The 21853-nt window shown below is 44.0% G+C and overlaps 2 protein-coding genes and 1 long non-coding RNA gene across 3 annotated transcripts in view; 1 reads left to right on the top strand and 2 right to left on the bottom strand.

Annotated features, from left to right (window-relative positions):
• LOC125739602 (NACHT, LRR and PYD domains-containing protein 12-like) overlaps positions 1-21853 on the bottom strand; it is a 926911-nt gene that overhangs the window by 859943 nt on the left and 45115 nt on the right. The window lies entirely within an intron of this gene.
• Positions 1-21853, top strand: part of LOC125739650 (E3 ubiquitin/ISG15 ligase TRIM25-like) — a 122108-nt gene that overhangs the window by 94077 nt on the left and 6178 nt on the right. The window lies entirely within an intron of this gene.
• On the bottom strand, positions 9714-10535 carry LOC125739662 (uncharacterized). Its single transcript, XR_007397229.1, has 2 exons — positions 10298-10535; positions 9714-10227 (listed from the first exon to the last, which is right to left on the bottom strand). It is a non-coding gene; the product is annotated as an uncharacterized LOC125739662 (long non-coding RNA).

Here is a 21853-nt window from a genome sequence, read left to right as displayed (position 1 = left end):
AGATATCAAACTCAAGGGCCTAACATATAAACACTACACATTAGCTAAAGGGCCTAACAATGTAACCAGCTATTTCTGTAAGGGCTGGCTGTGCTGAACATGAACAATGAACATTGGGGAGCACAAGGCTACCTGTCGCATGAGAACATTTACATTGAAAATCAATGTGTGTCAAAAACTTTCAATACATATGTAGAGACCCTGGTCTCTATTAAGGGAAAGCTAATGAATTTATACAATATAGGCTACTTTCTAGGTGTGATTAAACATGCATGTCTCACCTTCCTCTTAGTCATGGATAGTAGGCACCTACAAAGTAGCCTGTATTGTATACGTTCATTAGCTTTCCCTTAAAAGAGACAAGGTCTCTACAGTACATACATATGGAAAATTGTTCATGTTCAGCATGACCAGCCCTTATAAAAATGCTCCACATTATATTTCAAATTTATGAAACACATATAGATTTAAAAAAAGAAAACCCCATATGGGGAAGAAACAGGTAGTGAATCCCACATTTTTTATATTAACCTTCAAATTCAAGTTCAGCAGCGCTACGCATCATAGGTCTATGGTTTTTTGTGCTTAACAGAAGTTTTTTGTAGACTACGTTTCATCTTAATACATATTGATGTGATTCACAATGACGTTATGTATCTGTTCTGATGGTTAGAACTATGTAAACTAGTAATAATAGCAGTAGCCCAGTAAAAATTGACCGGTTGAGGCAACGGTAGCCTTGCTTACCTTGTCATCATTGCTGCTAGTCGCGACAGGGATCTTGCTGACAAGTTTTCGAAAAGCTGGCGATTCCACTGTTGAAAGCGGCAGCATATCTTCAACAACATACTCCGCTACAAGTCTCCTAACCTCTTGAAGCTGAAGTAGCATCTTAGAGCGGGAGAATGTTAATTTTGGCTGCTTTGTGGTTTTATCGCCACTGTCATCCTCTGCTTGCTTCCTTTTTGCTAACTTCACGTTACTATGGCACCTCTGTAAATGTTTAAGATAAGATAAGAGCCTTTATCAGTCCCACGGGTGGGAAATTTGCATTATACAGCAGCAAAGTGGACAGTGCAGCAGAAATATGCAGAATGCAGAAAAAAATACAGTAAATAATAGAAATAACAGAAAGCAATAACAGAAGTATCAAACAATAGAAAATAAGAAATATCCATCCATCCATTTTCCACACCGCTTATCCAACTGGGTCGCGGGGGGTCCGGAGCCTATCCCGGAAGCAATGGGCACGAGGCAGGGAACAACCCAGGATGGGGGGCCAGCCTTTCGCAGGGCACACTCACACACCATTCACTCACACATGCGCACCTACGGGCAATTTAGCAAGTCCAATTAGCCTCAGCATTTTTTTGGACTATGGGGGGAAACCGGAGTACCCGGAGGAAACCTCACGATGACATGGGGAGAACATGCAAACTCCACACACATGTGACCCAGGTGGAGACTCAAACCCGGGTCCCAGAGGTGTGAGGCAACAGTGCTAACCACTATGCCGCCCCAAAATAAGAAATATAAATAAAATAAAATACAATATATACAATACAATACAAATGGTATGTGCTTATTGTTTGTTGTGAAGTCTGATGTCAGATGGAAGAAAAGACCTGCGGTATCTCTGTCACACACCTTGGGTGCAGCAGTATGTCGCTGATGGAGCTGCTCAGTACTGACAGTGTGTCCTGTAATGGGTGGGAGATGTCCTCCAACAGGGAATGTAGCTTAGCCAACGTTCTGTCGCTCACCACCTCCACTGAGTCAAGGGGACCTCCTAAGACAGAGCTGGCTTTTTTAATCAGCCTGTTCAGTTTTTTCCTCTCCCCAGTAGAGATGCTGCTGCCCCAGCAGACCACACCATAGAAGACGACTGATGCCACCACAGAATCATAAAAGGTCTACAAGAAGTGAAACATATTGCGCGGACATTTCTCCTCTGCTGATCTCGCGGTGATTTTAGCGAATTTGTATGAAGAAAAAAACCCATCACTTCATTCCGGGTAAAAAATGCCTTGTAACGCGTGTTATTGACATCTATACCGGGTAAAATATTACCAATTTCTTTTCTGTAATGCCTTACATTACTGCGTTACAGCAAAAAGCAATGTATTACAGTAATTCCTTACTGTTGTAACACGTTACTTCCAACACTGCTAACTTGTAATACCTTTAATGCACCACGAGTACCTAGCGTAAGCAGCAGCGCTAACCGCTGTGCCTGGTTATCTAATTTATAATACCAAAAATAATTCATAGTGATAGTAAACATCTATTTTGTGCATTTATTTACTATTTTGCAATTTTATAATTATTTGGTGTATTCTCTCTTTTATAAAGTATCTTGGCTTTTTAGGGAGGAGAGGTACAGTACAGGTGGAGAATACCGTGTACACTGTCAGGAAGAAGAGTACTAATTTGTACCTTAGCTTGTCAATGAGGCTGGGTCTGCCAATTGTACCCTATAGCTGCAGGTAATTCTACTTTTTAAGATACAAAAATGGACTATGAGGAAGTCTTGGGGGAACATTAATGTTGTTTATACATTGGGGATCTTCCTCAAAGTCCATTTCTGTACCTTAAATTAGATTACAAGGCACATTTACCTACAGTCAGCAGACCCTTGAGGTTTGACCATCTCCAAAGCTGCCTTTGGGGGTTCTTGTGCATCTTGGTGCTTTAAGACATGACAGATTTCCCATGGATGTCCTCTGGACAATGAAATATTTCATATAAAATTACACATATTTAAAAGCTATTCCTGCAAGTTATAATGAATTGTTTTTGAAGGATTTGAAAGACTGGGAACGGACAACACAGTGTAACATCAATGACAGACCTGGGAAACACTGGACTGGGAGGCATTTACTGTAAATGAAGACTAACAAGGGAGCAAACAGGAGGAAACTGGGAGAGATTAACAGGAGGGCAGGAATGAGAGGTGAGACAAACTAGCTCCAGGCATGACTCATTAAAGCCACGTCAGGGAGGAGACAAGAAGATTAGGCAGACATGACAGGCAGACCGTGACACGTCCTAAGGACGCCCCCAAAACAGGGACATGATGTGGCCGTCCAGGCGATGTCCTCGGGCTGCATTACTGCATTAAATAATGTTAAATATTAAATATATATAATGTGAGGTTTGCATGGATTTAATGTCAATAATTTGTTCTCAGAATGTCCATAAATGGTCCTGAGAATCTCCTTAAAAAGTCCATAATAGGTCTGAGGACGTTCTGAGGACGTCATCCAGACCAAAAGAGGACGGCCTAAGGACATATTGCTGTTTGTCGGGCATTTATTCATTGAATTTACAGAAAACGTGTTACATTGTGATATGTCTCATTATTGGGATTTTGCTTATATCGCAAAGCCCATTATATATAGTTGTTATTGAATAAATCTTACCAGCTAATGGCCACGGGTTACAAATATTAACACTAATAAGTCAGAAACATCTGAGGATCACCTCTTGCTATTTCCAGAGCCACTTTCTATGATGAATCAAAAGGTTTTGTATGTAATACAAACTGTATAGCACTGAATCTGTCCAACCGGAAAACAAACAACGTCCAAATGTTTTCTAGAGCTGACAGGAATCGAAACCTCTGATGCCTTCTCTCTGCTTCCAGTCGGGTTTTACTTTGGGGGGAGAAGCTCCAAAATCCCAGTATTATCTGTCCCGTCACTAAAAAGCAGTGATGTGATTCTAAATTGTAATGCAGCATTTTTCTAAGCAACCGCTGACTTTGTTTTATATGCTTATGGTTGTATTTGTGCAAACTGCTAAAATCATGATGAACAAAAAATCTGACTTCAGGTTGGTTGTTCTGTCCATGGTCTTGACATGTAAGATGTCATTTGCTTCAGCAATGAGTGACTCAGTTTTATTTGTTAACATTGTCATAGCAGTATTGCTAGCTTTCTTACTCTTGGTGAGTTAAGCTGCAGCCCTGAGAAGCTGTTTAGGCTCAAACTGCATATTTCACTTGCACATGCATATATACTAAGCAGGTGCACAAACACGCATACTGTCATACATATCCTTTAACATACATACATAATATACATACATACACGTGCATGTACGTTCATACGTATAAAGTTTGTATGTACAGACATGGACAAATTTGTTGGTACCCTTCCACAAAAAAACACAACTATCTCTGCAATAACTTGAAAGTGACAAAAGTTTAATGGCATACATTATTGTTTATTCCATATTTAACATAAATCAGACTTGACTTTTGATTGTTCATTCAGTTGAATATTTTATATGATTAAAGTAATGAAAATGGCACAGACAAAAAAGATGCTACCCTTAATATTTTGTAGTACCACCTTTTGCCGCAGTCACTGCCAACAAGCGATCTCTGCACTTCACAGTGAGATGCCTGCATTTGCCAGCAGGTAGTCTGGCCAGCTCTTCCTGAGCAAACTGCTCAAGCTGTCTCAGGTTTGAAGGGAGGCATCTATACACTGCAATGTTCAGATCTTTCCATAGATGTTCAGCAGGATTGAGATCTGGGCTCATGGAGGCCATTTAAGAATAATCCAATGTTTTTTTTCTTTTCTCAGCCATTATTCAGTGCTTTTAGCTGTATGTTTGGGTCATTATCCTGTTGGAGGACCCATGACCTGTGACTGAGGCTGAGCTTTCTGACACTGGGCAGTATGTTTCACTCCAGGATGCCTTGGTAGCCCTTAGACTTCATTGTGTCCTGCAGAGACTCAAGGTTCCCGTGTCAGATGCAGCAAAGCAGCCCCAAGACAAAACCAACCCCCCCCCCCCCCCCATGTTTCACAGTAGGTACTGTACAGTATGGTGTTCTTTTCTTTCAAAGCTTCATTTTTCCTTCTGTAAAGATAAAGCTGATGTGACTGTCCAAAAAGTTGCAGTTTTATATCATCAGTCCAAAGAACCCAGAGACTTTGGGGCTTGTCAACATGCATTGTGGCAAATTTCATTCTGTTTTTTTATGTTTTTCTGTCAATAATGGAGCCCTCCTGGGTCTTCTTCCATGGAGGCCATTATTGTTCAAAATGCGACAGATGATGCGATCAGAAACTGACATACATTGACTCTGGAGCTCAGCTTGAATGGTTTTGTATGGTTTCCTTGGCTCTTTTTCTACCATCTGCACTGTCCTTCTGATCAACCTGAGGTTGCATTTCCTCTTGCGTCCACGTTCTGGGAGGTTGGCTACAGTCCCATGAACCTTAAACTTTTTAATAATATTCCTAACTGTGGTCACAGGAACATTAAGCTGCTTGGAGATGGTCTTATAGGCTTTACCTTTAACACTGTTATCTATAATTTTCTTCCTGAGCTCCTCAGATGACTCTCTCCTTTGCTTTCTCTGGTCCATGTTCAGTGTGGTGACACAATGATACCAAACAACACAGTAGCATGTTCTTTCCCTTTAAATAGGTTGAATGGCTGATGCAAAGTTTGAAGGCACCTGTGATTCTAATTAAGGTTAAACAGTTAGTTTGAAACATGACTATAATGCAAGGATAAATAGTCTCTTTAGGGGTTCCAACAAATCTGTCCATACTATTTTTGCATACCTTTGTAAAATAAGCAACAAATCATTTATTTTCACAGTTGTATTGGTTTATCTATCAGATACTAAAAGCATGCAGGTATGCATTAGACAAGTGCTTTAAATTTAATCACTTTTCAGGTGAAATGAAGTATTGTTTCAATGAGGATAGCAACACATTTGTCCACGTCTGTCTGTGAAAGCATATATGTATGTATGTGTGAGCAAAAGTATGCTCACCGGAGGGCACTGACGCTTCCTGTGACACGACAACCAGCAATAAACACAAAAGAAGAAGGAGCTGAGGTACAGGAGTGGAGGGTTGCAATTTACATCACACTGTACCTCCCACAGGTTACAAAGACCGTCATCCACCAGTACATTTCTCATTTGGGGTGTGTTTCCCGAACAACGACGGAAGTTAGCATTAAGGATGCATCGTACTATGTTAGTTCAAACTAGTTTGAACCACGTTAGTTAACTACAATGGTTCAGGAAGTGATTGGTCTGACTCTCGTGGCGGGTCGCATGCTCACAAATTTGTATGTTCCAACATGCAATTGCAATTGTAATATAATTGTAAGTAGCCCTTGTATTATTGTTGTTATGGTTTAGCTGCATTTCCTATTGTCCCACATGTGTTGCCCATGTCTTATGTGCACCCTGTACGATCCTCGCGTGTCTGTAGTAATGTGTAAATTCTTCTAGTGTGTTGGAGGGTTTGGTGCTCATTGGGTGCCAGTTACAGTCCTGTTCAGGAGTATAATAAAGAGTGTGTTTTGTTCTGATAAGAAAGACTCCACGTCCTTTGCTGCTCTCGCAATGCCTCAGTCCGTCCATCACCATATTAATGTCAGATGTGGGATCCCGGAAGTGCAGAGAAGCCTCTGTCTGCTTATGCTCGCAGCTGCAGTCTCACCCCTGTTCTACTGCCACCTCTGTGTTCCATTGTAACCAGTCTAGTCCTGCTCCTCCTGGGGTCCTTTCCCTTCCGTTCACTTCCAGTGTTCCCATTTTGTGTGTTCCTGGTCCCCAAGGTCTGTTCCCTACTGTGTTCCCTCATCTGGTGGTCCTGTCCTACATGTAACTTGTGGGTTTGCACAAATATAGTTTTGTATTTGCTGCATCACATAGGAACTCTGAGAAACAGACAGTTAACTGTTTACCGGCAATAAAGTATTTAATCACGTTTATGATTCTCATACGCTATTAAGTTCAACATAATTATAAGTGTTTTGTTCTTGATTTATATTCAATATCAGGTGCATCACATTGCAGTGTCCATCAGTAATTATCATTCCTGGTGACAGCAAACAGTCCTGCAGTCTCAAACCCAGCAATGCATCTTTTGTTTTGTTTGTAAGTTGCAGGATCTCTTTGCAGGGTCTTGTAAATTAACATCATACCCAGGGTGAAAGAGTTGCAGGTTAAGGGCCTTGCTCAAGTGTCCAACAGAGTAGAATCAACCAGGGCATTCACGGGATTTGAACCCGCAACCTTCCGACTGCTGGTATAGAACCCTAGCCTCAGAGCCAACACTCCGATGAGCATGGTTCAAAATTCTGATCATTGTCACTGCCAGTTCCCTGCATTGCAGTTTCTTCATCTGGCTCGTCTAAAGTCTGGTGGTTTCGGAATTGGACTGTGGTCATGTGGCACGGGTCTCATTGCTGAAGGCACATTAGGGTATTCAATTGACTTCTTGTTTTTGGCAGAGAAACCAGACACATTAGTCAAACAGAAGTAACAGTCTGTTACCTGGTCTTTCTGTTTTCACCATATCAGGCTCTCAGACAGACAGCACATGTCGCACAATAAATGTGAGGCAGCCATTCCTTATCTTCATCATCAATTTTACAGCCGAAGTACAGATGATATGCTTTCTTCACTGGAGCAGTCATTGAGTGTCTTTGAGGCGCAAGTGTACATTCGCCAGAAATATAGCAGAATGTATCACGGCTGTTACAACATTGACAAAACATACCGACTGAGACCAATCATCCTGCAAACGTCTATAGCATCTAGCTTACTTGTTACATTGCTACCGAGGCAATGCAATGTTCTGAAACAATACATACACACTATCAGGTCTATATTAACCCACTGAGCACTTTTATAGTCTGCTGAGGAAGTGTCAAGCTGGCTCTAGCCTACCCAGGCATGTCTGGGCTGCAAACTTCCACAGACCAGCTTTCAGCTTGACCTGATTCCATGCCTGGACATTCCCAGACTGTACAAAACATTTTTGATAGCTCTCTTGCAGAAACCAAATTTTTTGGAGACAAATATAAGAAAAAACATGAAAAAACTGAAGATTTCCATGAAATGTGGATGTGATTTTCGTGATCAGATGCCAAAAATTTATAAGGAACATCCAACTGTGTTCATGAAGCAAAAACTTTGTTGTCCAGTGTTATGTAAGAATGGGCTGCATCAGTCAGGGTTTGGCCCAGAAGTTGATTGACAGCAGACACGGTGGATCGCAAAGGTCTTGGAAGGGCCAACACTTCAAATACTAATTCTTTGCACTTAATGTAATTGTCAATAAAAGCCTTTGACACTTATGAAATGCTTGTAATTATACTTCAGTTTACCATAGAAACATCTAACTAAAAGATCTACAAACACTGAAGCAGCAAACTTTGTGAAAACCAACACTTGTGTCATTCTGAAAATGTTTGGCCACAGCTGTACATGTCTGTCAGGTCTTTAACTCGCTTTCCAGCTGATTCTCATTCAAGGTGCTTTTTCTCCTTATATAATGACTATGATATTATTTTAGTCTTTATAGTCTATTATATTAGTCTTACCTATTACTCATAATCATGATGCTGTGCTTTCCGGAGAGTCGTTCATTTCCATAAATGATGCCCACTCTCTATGTATGACAGTAATTTGTAGTAGTTTGCCCACATCCATATAAGTGTGTTTATTGTTTTTACTATTGTCTTTTAATATTGGATAAAGTATCTTGCAGCATTTGTTACTTTCTTGCGGAAACTGGTCACTGTGTCCGATTTTATTCCATTTAATTCTCTTCCTCTTTTTCATGAGCTCTTCTTGCTGAAAGTGTTCAAATTTGGCGACGATGGGTCTGGGTCCTTTAGCTGATCGTGTTCTGACTCAGTGGACTCCATCCATCCATCCATCCATTTTGCAAACCGCTTATCCTACTGGGTCGCGGGGGTTCCGGAGCCTATCCCGGAAGCAATGGGCACGAGGCAGGGAATAACCCAGGATGGGGGGCCAGCCCATCGCAGGGCACACTCACATACCATTCACTCACACATGCACACCTACGGGCAATTTAGCAACTCCAATTACCCTCAGCATGTTTTTGGACTATGGGGGGAAACCGGAGTACCCGGAGGAAACCCCACGACGACATGGGGAGAACATGCAAACTCCACATACATGTGACCCAGGTGGAGACTCGAACCCGGGTCCCAGAGGTGTGAGGCGACAGTGCTAACTACTGCACCATCATGCCGCCCCACTGTACTGCAATTGAATAACTGAAATAAATTTCAGAGAATTCTGAGAAAAAAAGTCATAATTGTGAGACCAAAGTCTGAATCCTGAGATCATAGTCAGAGGCTGCAGACCTCAGGCCACATGCAAGATACGGAGCAGAGCACACAGATGTCCGTCCTTGTTCAGGGTATAAGTGGAAATGTGAGTGTTGGTGGAAAGTGACAGAACTGGCGGCATTCATGTCTATTCCTGGAATTTCAGAAGAAGCTATTGCACATTTGGAAGAGCAAAAAGTAAGTGAAAAAGTCAATCTTGGTTGTATTATTGTGCCAAAAGGTTTAACATTAGCAATAAAATTTGACGTAAGCTTCAATGTTTTGTGTCCAAGTGAGCATGTAACATGTAAATCAGGTCTGTGATGACTGTAAACATGATGTTAACCTGTTCAGGTGATACTAGCTCACTGTAATGACCCACTGTGTGCCATTGTTCAGTGTTTCATGTCAGTAGCTACGCTTATGTGGCGGTACTGAGGGAGGAAGTAGCGAGGGAATACGGAAATGGACAACCCGACTACGCCACTCTGGGAATTGCACCCAGAGAATTAGAATACCGGAGTTCAAAACCCACTCCAATATAGAAGGACACAGATTCGTGATCACCAGAGGGGAGACGCGAAGACCATAAACACTCCCTTTATTAGGCTGCTGTTAATTAACACTCCAAATAAAAACACAAAGAAACCAAACAGTAAATTACTAAACCAAAATCACAGCACAAATAATACAAATCAAATCATGTTTAAAACACTCCAATCACACGACAAAAGAGGAAACCCAAACCAGGCAGCTGTTATCGGGAGGGGAATGGGAGGCGTACAGTCAGACAACACTCTAAGGGGTCCCGCAGTACATGACGCACGTACATCCACCCAAGGGGTGGGCTAAAAGAAAGCAACGCGACCACGCAGCGCGGTATCGCCCGACACGGATCCTCGCCGCCCAGCACCAAGCCTTCCCAACGACGCCCCCCCCAATTTACATCCAATCAATAAAACACATTAATACTTAAAACCAATTAAAACATGAAACAAAACATAAAACGTCCGGGCAAAACAGCAGCAATTGTAGTGACTTAGTATCCCGTTGATGGTCTGGCTCACGTCGGTCCGGGACACTCCAAGTCGCGATCCACTACAAATACAAACACAGTATTAGGTATGCCCCCACTACCCAAACGTTGGTAAAAGGAGACGAGACATACCTGGCAGATTACACGCGGTAAAAGTTGGAAAACCTTAAAAGCGGAAGCAACCGCAAGCTGCTAGATTTACCAAGCCCTTGCAACTGTAAGGAAGATACCAAAAGCACATTACAACCACCCATACAGCAAGCAAACGACCCCGTCCACTGATGCCCTACCTGCAGCGTTGGATATAGCCACAACTTCCGGAAAAGGAGATACTGGCGCACGGAGAGTCACGTCACCGCTTACAAATCAGTCACACGCAACCACAACCGGGTCCTATATACGCGCGCTGGCTGTAACAATTAAGCAATCAGGTTAATGAAATTACCGTGCCCCAACCAGATCGCACCCTCCAGCTCCACCTCATTACAATCTACCCCAGGATTTTGCATCGTCGTCCCGACGATGGACAGCTAAAACCAAACCCAGAGTTACTGCCAAGGTCTAAACATAGCCCCTACTGCATGAGACACAGGTCCGGAAGAACTCACAGCCCCTAAGGCCACGCCCCCTACCGACCTAGGAAGGTGATAAAGATTAGTATGTCGGCCTGCAGTGGTCCTGGCGGTTCTTCGTATCCCTACCCCACTGGTACTTGGCTGTTCCATCACTTGAGTGGTGACTACAGAGGGTCTTCAAGGAGTACCCGTATGCCAAGAGGCATATTCCTCCCCGCCTACCCCAGAGTGAATTGGCATGTCTGGAGGCAACGCTGCAGCTAACGACTGGGGGCACTGGGAAAGACCTGTACAGGCAGCCCCAGGGGCAGATGACACTGTATTCCCCTCCACTGCAGGGATCCGAACCCAGAGCTCCTGCTCAAACGAGTCCTCGGAGGTAGCCACCTCTTCAGCTGGAAAAGGCTGAGGATCACCTTCGACTTCACAACCAACACAGGGCTTAAGCATGGTCCGATGAACATGCTTGACCTTCTCTAGAGCATCAACTGGTGCGACAGTATAAACCACACCCCCCCAACCTAGGGGTTTTCAATACCTTATGCACCACTGAACTCCAGAGGTCTTGGATTTTATGTCGGCCCCGGACTCCAAGATCACGTACATACACCAACTGGTTCTCCTGTAACGGTGCAGCCTTCACCCGGTAATCATGGCGCTCCTTACGCCGCCCTGCGGCCATAGCAAGACGCTCCCTGGCACCCTCAAAAGCTAGCTGAAGTCAGGTTTGATGCTCCACTATCCAGTCGTTCACTGTACCAGGCACTGGTTCTTGAACCCTGCCCAACAAAAAATCCACAGGCAGTTTGGGATCTTGTCCAAACATAAGAAAGTATGGTGTCTCACCAGTAGATTGATGCGGTGTAGTATTGTAACTAAATGTCACCTGGGGTAAACATGCTGACCAATCCCTCTTCTGGGACGCAGGGAGTGTCCGCAAAAGATTGTGCAAAGTACGATTGAAACGCTCACACTGACCGTTACCCGCTGGATGATAAGGGGTAGTACGTGACTTACCAACACCATACAAAATGCAGAGTTGATGCATCAACGCACTCTCAAAATTACGGCCCTGGTCGGAATGAATACGACCCGGGACTCCCAATTTGTAAAACCACTCGGTCACCAAAACATGCGCCACTGTTGAGGCGCGTTGGTCCCGTGTTGGTATAGCCAAAGTATACTTACTGAAGACATCAGTCATCACCAACACATTCTCCACCCCATTACGTGCTGGCTCCAAAATGGTGAAATCCAAGGCTACGATTTCATTGGGTCGTGAGGCCAATAAGTGTCCCATGTAGCTGTGGGGAACAGGCTGAGAGTCTTTACTGACCTGGCAGCGTTCACACTCCTGGCACCAGCGTGTAATATCAGATGCCATTCCTGGCCAATAACACCGCTGCCGCACTAGCTGACTCGTTCTCTCGATACCTTGATGACCATGATCTTGATGAAGCTGTTTCAGCACCACCACCTGCAAAGACCTGGGCAAGACCAGCTGGAACACCTCTTCACCCCCATCAGGACGGAGAATCCTCCGATACAGCACCCCATCCTTTTCCACCAAACGGTCCCACTGACGCAAGAACAACAAGGCTGAAGATGATAGCTGACCCCGTTCCACAGCAGTAGGACGCTCCCTCCTATTCCAAAAGGTCAGGATGCTACAAATATCAGGGTCAGCTTCTTGCTGAACTCGCAAGTCGACCGAAGAACACTGCGGAAAGACTGAAACAACCGCCTGTGACGCAAAGACGCAATTACTGGGTACCGGGGTCTGCTGCACGACAACTGGGACAGCTGTCCCAGGACGATCTGGGGCAGAACTAGGTGGTAGATGTTGCCGAGACAAAGCATCGGCATTTCTATTACTAGTACCCGAGCGATACTTCAGTACATAATCAAACACCGCAAGTTGAGCCGCCCACCGTTGTTCGGTAGCACCCAGCTTGGCGGTAGAAAGATGGGCGAGGGGGTTATTATCAGTAAACACAATGCACTTAGCGCCCAACAGGTACTCACGAAATTTCTCCGTCATGGCCCACTTCAGCGCAAGAAACTCGAGTTTCATGGAGCTGTAGTTCGACATGTTCCGCTCCGCGGGCCTCAAGCCCTGACTAGCATATGCAATAGGCCAAATAAGGCCACCCTGTTCTTGAGAAAGGACAGCACCCAGGCCCCCATGGCTTGCATCTATTTCCAATCGAAAAGGCAAAGAAAAATCGGCATAGGCCAACACTGGTGACCCCACCAATCTACTCTTTAAGCCCTCAAAGCTAAGCTCACACTGTGCAGTCCATGCAGAAGCCAGAGAACGACCTGAAGCGCCTCGCGACTTTGTCCCAACTAGCTCTGCCACTAACTTATGCAAAGGGGCTGCCAGCTGTGCAAATCCCTCCACGAAACGGCGATAATAGCTAGTGAACCCTAAAAAGGAGCGGAGCTCAGAAACATTAGAAGGCCTCTTCCACGTAGCCACAGCCTCAACCTTTTTAGGGTCTGTCGAGACACCCTGGCTTGAAATCACATGACCCAAGTAACCAACTTCCTTCTGAAAGAAAGCACATTTCTCCAACTTGGCTTTAAGGCCCTCCCGCTGTAGCCGTCCAAGTACCAACTCCAACCGTTCCAGATGCTGTAAAACAGAGGAAAAGACCACCACATCATCCAAGTAGAGCAACAATGCCTGACAATGCTGATCCCCAAAGATTCGCTGCATCAACCGTTGAAAGGTACTAGGCGCATTACAAAGCCCAAATGGCATTCGGTTCCACTCAAAAAGCCCAAAAGGCGTGCAAAAGGCAGTCTTGGTCCTATCCGATTCCGCAACGGGCACTTGATTATAACCACTGGCTAGATCGAGGGTAGAAAACCAGCATGCACCTGAAAGGGCATCCAAAGATTCCTCAATGCGAGGCAATGGGAAAGCATCCTTACAGGTCTTACTATTTAGCTGCCGATAATCCACACACAACCGAGGGCTACCATCCTTTTTCCTAACCAGAACGATGGGGGATGCATAGGGACTGCAACTCTCCCGAATGACCTGTGCCTCAAGCAGCTGTTGGATATGAGCCTTCACTACCTCATACTCGGAGGGAGGTAATCGCCGATAACGCTGACGAACCGGAATGTCATCCAATAATGGAATCTCGTGTGAGATGAGGTTACTGCAACCCAACTCCCCATCATGTACAGCAAACACCGAGCTAAACTTCAGCAAGACGGCCCTTACCTGATCCTGCTCTGAACTAGGCAATGCTGACAAATCAAGTTCCTGGATTCGGGTTTCAATGGAAGCATGGGCAACTTGATAGGTAACCGAACCAGCCACTGCCCTCACTTCAGCAACTCCAGTAGGTAAACTGGTTATAAGAACATCACTCAGCCTCCCCAGAGTGGTACGGGGATACAACACCACTGCCTCCGTACCCACGTTAACCACTGGAATATAAGCAGTTCCCCGATCCACCTGAACCAAAGCTGAAGGGGCCAAAAGCCCTCCGGGCAACCCAGCCGCATGCGGCTCAAACAGTCAGTGACACAGCTTCAATCGATCAGGCCCCCATGGTTCAAAATGGCTCCTAAAACAGCTTTCCGTAATCGTGGACACCATCGATCCAGTATCCACCAAGCAGGATACCTCCACCCCACCCATATTAACGCTAATGTGCGGACAAGATGACATTAACTGAGACACCATCCCCACATTCTCCACTATAGAGCCAGTAGAAACCCCCTCCGCGCTGTGGCTCAACGTGGCGGGTACTCGTTTCCCGGCTGCTGACCAGACTGGGCACGGAGAGTCACGTCACCGCTTACAAATCAGTCACACGCAACCACAACTGGGTCCTATATACGCGCGCTGGCTGTAACAATTAAGCAATCAGGTTAATGAAATTACCGTGCCCCAACCAGATCGCACCCTCCAGCTCCACCTCATTACACTTACAAGGTAGGTTTTTGTGAATTGCAATACAGTCAGAATGAAATCTTAGCATGATCACTGAATAAAGTGACCTGGTCAATATGTGTGTATGCAAGGGTAAGAGCTTTGTTGTCTCCGGATGCACGTCAGGACAGTAGACACTCCGCAGGTCTGTCTTCTGACCCACAGCTCTCCAACACAGCTCTGCTTTGCAGCTGCCATATTTCCCATAAAACAGTGTTATGTGTGAAATCCACTGCAACAGTCAATGCTCAGGCAGGCTTAAGCTGCTAATGTGTGTAGATATTGTGGTCTCACTGCCAAGACAGTATGCTTCCGATATTACAACATATCCGAATGTATGGCTTATTACAATCACATTTATCATATAACATCAGCAAATCGATGCTTATCAAAATATCTAGTGATGATGTTGGTCTTGTTATAATTAGCACAGATGTTTGAACAGATGCCAAGATCCTCTGGGTAACTGTCGTTTCAGTCTTTGCTCCGTGTCTGTGGAGTTTACATGTTCTCCCCATGTCGTCGTGGGGCTTCCTCCAGGTCCAAAAATAGTGATTTGGAGTTATCAGCTCAGCTACATGTGTGAGTGTGACTGTCTCAGTGTGCCTGTGAGTGCCAGTGTTACTATGAGTGTCAGTGTGACTCTTTCAGTGTGCCTGTGAGTGTCAGTGTGCCTGTGAGTGGCCTGTGAGTGTCAGTGTACCTGTGAGTGTCAGTGTGCCTGTGTTTGTTACTGTGCCTGTGAGTGTCAGTGTACCTGTGAGTGGCCTGTGAGTGTCAGTGTACCTGTGAGTGTCAGTGTGCCTGTGAGTGTCAATGTGACTGTGTTTGTTACTGTGCCTGTGAGTGTCAGTGTACCTGTGAGTATCAGTGTGCCCTGCAATGGGTCGGCACCTCCTTTAAAGCAGACATACTCACATGCACACAGATATGTCATATATTTCACAACCAAAAACATACTTTATGTTTACTGCTAATATTTAAAAGTACACTTGTGCTATTTAAGCGTGGTTACAAACATTGCTAATAAATAATAATAAAAATAAATGACAGAGGGAAGAAAATCCTTTGATCTCAAACATTAGTATTTAATCACAAATACACAACACTATACCCTGACACGTAAACAGCAGATTTTACAGTCAGTAGAAATTAAAAATGCCAGCAGAAATGGCAAACTAATCAAAGAACTCATATAACAGCATAAAACCAGTAGTTAACATAATACCTGTGTAACACACCAGAGCTACTAAGCAGAACTAACCACATGAGACCTATATGGTGACCACGGTCATTCCGGGTCTAACGGTACCATTGGACTGAGCAGTTTAGAGCTTGTTCTACGAGTTGTTGTTCTCGTACTGCAGATTGTAGGGGAAAATAAGAGAAATGAGAATCTTGTGACCTAAACGGATACATAATCCTTTCCACTGTATCAGTATACATATGAATAATAAAGAAAATTAATTTTTATTAAATGTATATCATTTTATGAAAGCATATTGTTATTTCGAGAGGAGTTTATTGCGAAAGGCGAAAGTTTATTGCCTAACTGGAGGTAAGCAGCTAGCTAGAGCGTTTTACTCCAACACCAGTTCAAGACTGAGTAAGTATTATTTCAATTTCAATGGAAGACCAAGTCAGTGAGTAAGTGGTTAAGAGACCAAGATTGGACTCAAGTGACACAACACTGGCTACCACCTTCTCAAGGGATCAAGTAACAAAATCATGGGTGGTGGGTGGGGGGGGGGAGGTTAAGGAGGGTGTTGGAAGTGAAGGAGAATTTGGGTGTCTGTGAGGTGATGATAAGTAGGGAATGATGACAGAAGTGACTGGAACTCCATGGGATCCATGAGATAATATCAAACCCACTCCATAGATACACAGACAGAGCAACACCGAAATACACACAGACATCAAAGCCACTCCATAGATATACAGACACAGCGACACCGAAATACACACAGACATCAAACCCACTCTATAGATACATAGACACAGCAACACCGAAATACACAGACATCAAACCCACTCCATAGATACACAGACACAGCAACACGGAAATACACACAGACATCAAACCCACTCCATAGATACATAGACACAGCAACACCGAAATACACAGACATCAAACCCACTCCATAGATACACAGACACAGCAACACGGAAATACACACAGACATCAAACCCACTCTATAGATACATAGACACAGCAACACCGAAATACACACAGACATCAAACCCACTTCATAGATCCATAGACATGGCAGCACCGAAATACACACAGACATCAAACCCACTCCATAGATACACAGACATCAAACCCACTCCATAGACACATAGACACAGCAACACCGAAATACACACAGACATCAAACCCACTCCATAGACACATAGACACAGCAACACCGAAATACACACAGACATCAAACCCACTTCATAGATCCATAGACATGGCAGCACCGAAATACACACAGACATCAAACCCACTCCATAGATACACAGACATCAAACCCACTCCATAGACACATAGACACAGCAACACCGAAATACACACAGACATCAAACTCACTCCATAGATACACAGACATCAAACCCACTCCATAGACACATAGACACAGCAACACCGAAATACACACAGACATCAAACCCACTCCATAGATACACAGACACAGCAACACCGAAACACACACAGACATCAAACCCACTCCATAGATACACAGACACAGCAACACCGAAATACACACAGACATCAAAGCCACTCCATAGATACACAGACACAGCAACACCGAAATACAGACAGACATTAAAGCCACTCCATAGATACACAGACAAAGCAACACCGAAATACACACAGATATCAAACCCACTCCATAGATACATAGACACAGCAACACCGAAATACACACAGACATCAAACCCACTCCATAGATACATAGACACGGCAACACCGAAATACACACAGACATCAAACCCACTCCATAGATACACAGACACAGCAACACCGAAACACACACAGACATCAAACCCACTCCATAGATACACAGACATCAAACCCACTCCATAGACACATAGACACAGCAACACCGAAATACAGACAGACATCAAACCCACTCCATAGATACACAGACACAGCAACACCGAAACACACACAGACATCAAACCCACTCCATAGATACACAGACACAGCAACACCGAAACACACACAGACATCAAACCCACTCCATAGATACACAGACACAGCAACACCGAAACACACACAGACATCAAACCCACTCCATAGATACACAGACACAGCAACACCGAAATACACACAGACATCAAACCCACTCCATAGATACATAGACACAGCAACACCGAAATACACACAGACATCAAACCCACTCCATAGATACACAGACACGGCAACACCGAAATACACACAGATATCACACCCACTCCATAGACACATAGACACAGCAACACCGAAATACACACAGACATCAAACCCACTCCATAGATACACAGACACGGCAACACCGAAATACACACAGACATCACAACCACTTCATAGACACACAAAGACCAACCCCAGTATAAACCCAGTTTGGAATTATCTAGATTCATGCAAGAATGGCTCCTTGTGACCTGTGGCCTGAATCATGAAGTGAGATTTGTTGGTTTAGCTACATAACTTGTTAAAGGTACCTCAGTTTAAATGGGTTTTATTTTCATTCACTTTTTTTCCATTTATCAGGTCTCCACAAAGATCTGTGACTGCAATCAATAAAGTAAAAATGCTAAATGTCTCGTGTTTTGTTTGGTTACTTGTGGTTAAGGTTAGGGCTGGAGAGGACGTAGATCACAGGATGTACCCCACATGAAATGGACATGATTGCCCTAAATGGAATACGGACAATTCAGGGCCGGACTCAGAGGATAATAGTTTATGTACAACATGGGTTTCCAGCGTGTCCAAAAGGAGAGAATGTGGAAGAATAATTAAGGGTTAGGTGGGATGGGTGGATTATGGGATTGCTGTTTTGTCTTACGGCGTAAGCAAGAAGATACTGTTGAATTGTGAGATTGCAATTCTGTCATGGGCCTCAGGCCAGAAGATGTCGTCTGTTCTTGTGGACTCGTGAGAGGAAGCATGCTGCAGTGAACACGCTGTGGAGCATGCTGACCTCACACGAGTTGGGGGAACAGTCACAACTGACAGGAAGAGGATGTACCTGGTAGGTAACGAAGGGAAAGCTGGGGTTTGTGAGGGAAGGTTACCATGGTACTGGTGAACGGCGCATGAGCAACTGGGAAGGGGGATTTCTGTCTGTGATAGATTGAGCTATTAATATGAAGTACTTAAGGACATTATAGGATATCACAGGTACACTTGCATAACTGCGGTCAGTACAAACAACATGTAACAGTAGAACAATAGGTAAATAATTAGCTCTGCCCAGCTGAACTTGTGTCTAGTCGACACCATGACAGCTGTATGTCTGTAATGTGCTATTTGCCTCAGTTGTACGTTTCCTTGGGGAAAAGGGTCTGCAAAATAAAATACAGTAAGTGAAAATGTAAATATATACATGTGAGTAAGTCTGGTAACATTAAAACACGGCTTTAAAAATATCCTATAAGTTTGTGTGGTTTTAGGAAGGTGTGACCACTGGGCTTGTTTCCTGCCCCCCGCTAACTCTCTGTGTGAAGTTTGCATGTTCCCCTAACGTGAGTTTTCTCCCCAACATTCAGAGCCTGTAAAGATGTGATCAGCCGACTGGGATCTCTAAGCTGCCCTTAGTGTGAGTCTGTATGTGTGAGTTTGTGCTCTGCTATAAACTAGTATCCTACCCATCGTGTCCCCTGCCCTGTGCCACCTGGGACAGGCTCCAGGCTCCCCACCCCCCTGTACAGGATAAGCATTATAAGTTATTGAAATGTGTTGGATACATTTTCACTATTTCATCTTTCTGTTCCTGGACCTGGCTGAAGCATTTTTCTTTTGGTTTGGATTTGATAGTTTAACTTAGTAGTGGTAATTAATCTAGAAAAAATGCATAATTCCATTTTTAGAAGCTTCCTGCTTGTTTAGATGTAGGAATTATTAGCTCAGGTAAATTTTAATATCTCCACCAATATGTTTTGAAATTAATTAACTTTTAATTAATTATTATTTAATGCTGATTATTAACCAATTGTTATGCCGAATGGTTGGCTCCTCCAAACTCAATTGCGAATCCCCGTGAGTCTGTTAATGTGAGACTTAAATGGGATTCAATAATAACCAGTATCGCTTAATAACCTGGGTTAGTAGGCTCGTCCCGCGAGCTGCGTCACCAGGTAATGTAAACAATCGGTAGCGAAGCTCCCCTCACGGCCGATGAGAGAGAGTCTCACAATATTTCAGGCGAGTTTGAGGTTTCAGAGCGTAGTAGCCAGATCGCACAGAGGCAGGGACTATTGTGAGCACTTAATGACGGAGACAGAAGTTGTATAAAAGACATGCATTTATTCCTACAACTAACATAAGACAGACATTACACCTAACAAACAATAAACATGAAATAACGGAATAGACACAAACAATGTAATCATGAAAATGCAATGACCAGATTTAAAATTATTAACCTAAAAAGGGAAAAACTGTTCTGCAAAGCAAGCAGTTTGTGGAAATACGACCCTACAGTAATATAGTAGGTGAATAGGACAGTTTAGGTTGTTAGAAAGGAAAGGAAGTTGGTTTACTTGGCTGCAGGAAAGGGGGGGGGGGGGGGTCTTGGCAGTTGGTTGCGGATGCTGATGAGCTGATGGGTGATGGCACTCAGGGAGGTGTGGTGTTTGCAGCGGTTGTTGGAGTGGAGTCCCTCTGATTCCCTCTCCTGGTGAATCTTGGGCTTGGTTGCAGTTCTCTGTCCAGCTGGGTCTTCACTGATAGGCTTCAGGAGGGCTTCTTGTGGGCTTCTCTTCTCCTGGGCTGATGTTCTCTGCCTCTCTTCGACTGATGGTCTTTTCTCCTCTCTTCTGTTTTTCCTCTCCTCTCCTTTCCTGGTTTTGTTCTGAGGTGCCAGGTTTTATAGTGTAAAGTTCGTGAATAGGAGTGACCAGGAATTCGAGTCCTGGGCCAATGGCTGACCATCCATTTGGCGGGCTTTCAGAAGGGGGTCTGTATCAGTCCTTTTGAGATTTATGACCAGACTGATTTATCTTGTAATGATGATTTTCATTAGGCTGGTGTAACTTTTGATATGTCCACTTTTGTGGTAACCACCGACCAGATTTGGAAACTGGAGTGATTTTCCTTCGGTTTGATACCAAACATGCCATACCAGCCTAGCGGTTCACACCAAATACCATCTGTAATGATTAATTAATGATTACTTATATTAAGCCATTATGTTATGTTCTATTACTCACCAGTATATGGTACAGGTGGTCTAGGTTGCACCTCAACAGATATTACCCTTAATACAGACATTATATGACATATTCTCATGTCAATAGCGCATCTTACCCTTAGATACGCATGGTAGAATACAAAGATCAGATAAGGGTTGCCGAGGAATGTGGAAAAGAAAAGGGGGGGGAGAAGGTTTGTCAGACAAAGGAAAAGAATCTTCGAAAGTTAGGACACACTAAGGTCCCTGGTTAGACTATTCAATTTCCAAGATTACTCTGGTATAACATATATGCAGTGGTAGCTATATCTATTTATTTAATCAAATTTATATGAGTGTTTAAGTGTGAGGGGTAAAATAGGCACGCTGTGAACATGGTTATAAGGGTGGCACACAAAACTAAAACTGTCTAAGGACACACACACACAAACATGACCTGTATATTGAGACTGGCGATCATAAGCAACGTACTATACTGGGTATACAAAAACCAAACTTAAAAGAAACTTTCTGTGGGGTGCTGGGTGAGTGGTACGTAAGGCAGGATGTCGGGGAATGGAGTTGTGGGCCAAGTCGAGGGGCCCCTGTCCTTGGGGTCCACTCTGCTGTCTGTAGGTCATTAAAACTTTGAGCAATAAAAGCTAGAGTGCTGGCCTCCCTTGTTATCTGTGTGTGTGGGGTCACGAACCCCCCTTTTGAGGCCTAGGTCGATGTGTGCCTTCTCCTACCAGGGTAGGCCTTGTCTCAGGCCACCTGGAATTTAAGCTCTGTGATATGTGCA

This window comes from Brienomyrus brachyistius, chromosome 4 (genome assembly GCF_023856365.1).
Source record: "Brienomyrus brachyistius isolate T26 chromosome 4, BBRACH_0.4, whole genome shotgun sequence".
Classification (NCBI taxonomy): Eukaryota; Metazoa; Chordata; class Actinopteri; order Osteoglossiformes; family Mormyridae; genus Brienomyrus; species Brienomyrus brachyistius.
Note: the sequence above shows the minus strand (reverse complement) of the source record. Positions and strands in the feature narration are given on the sequence as shown.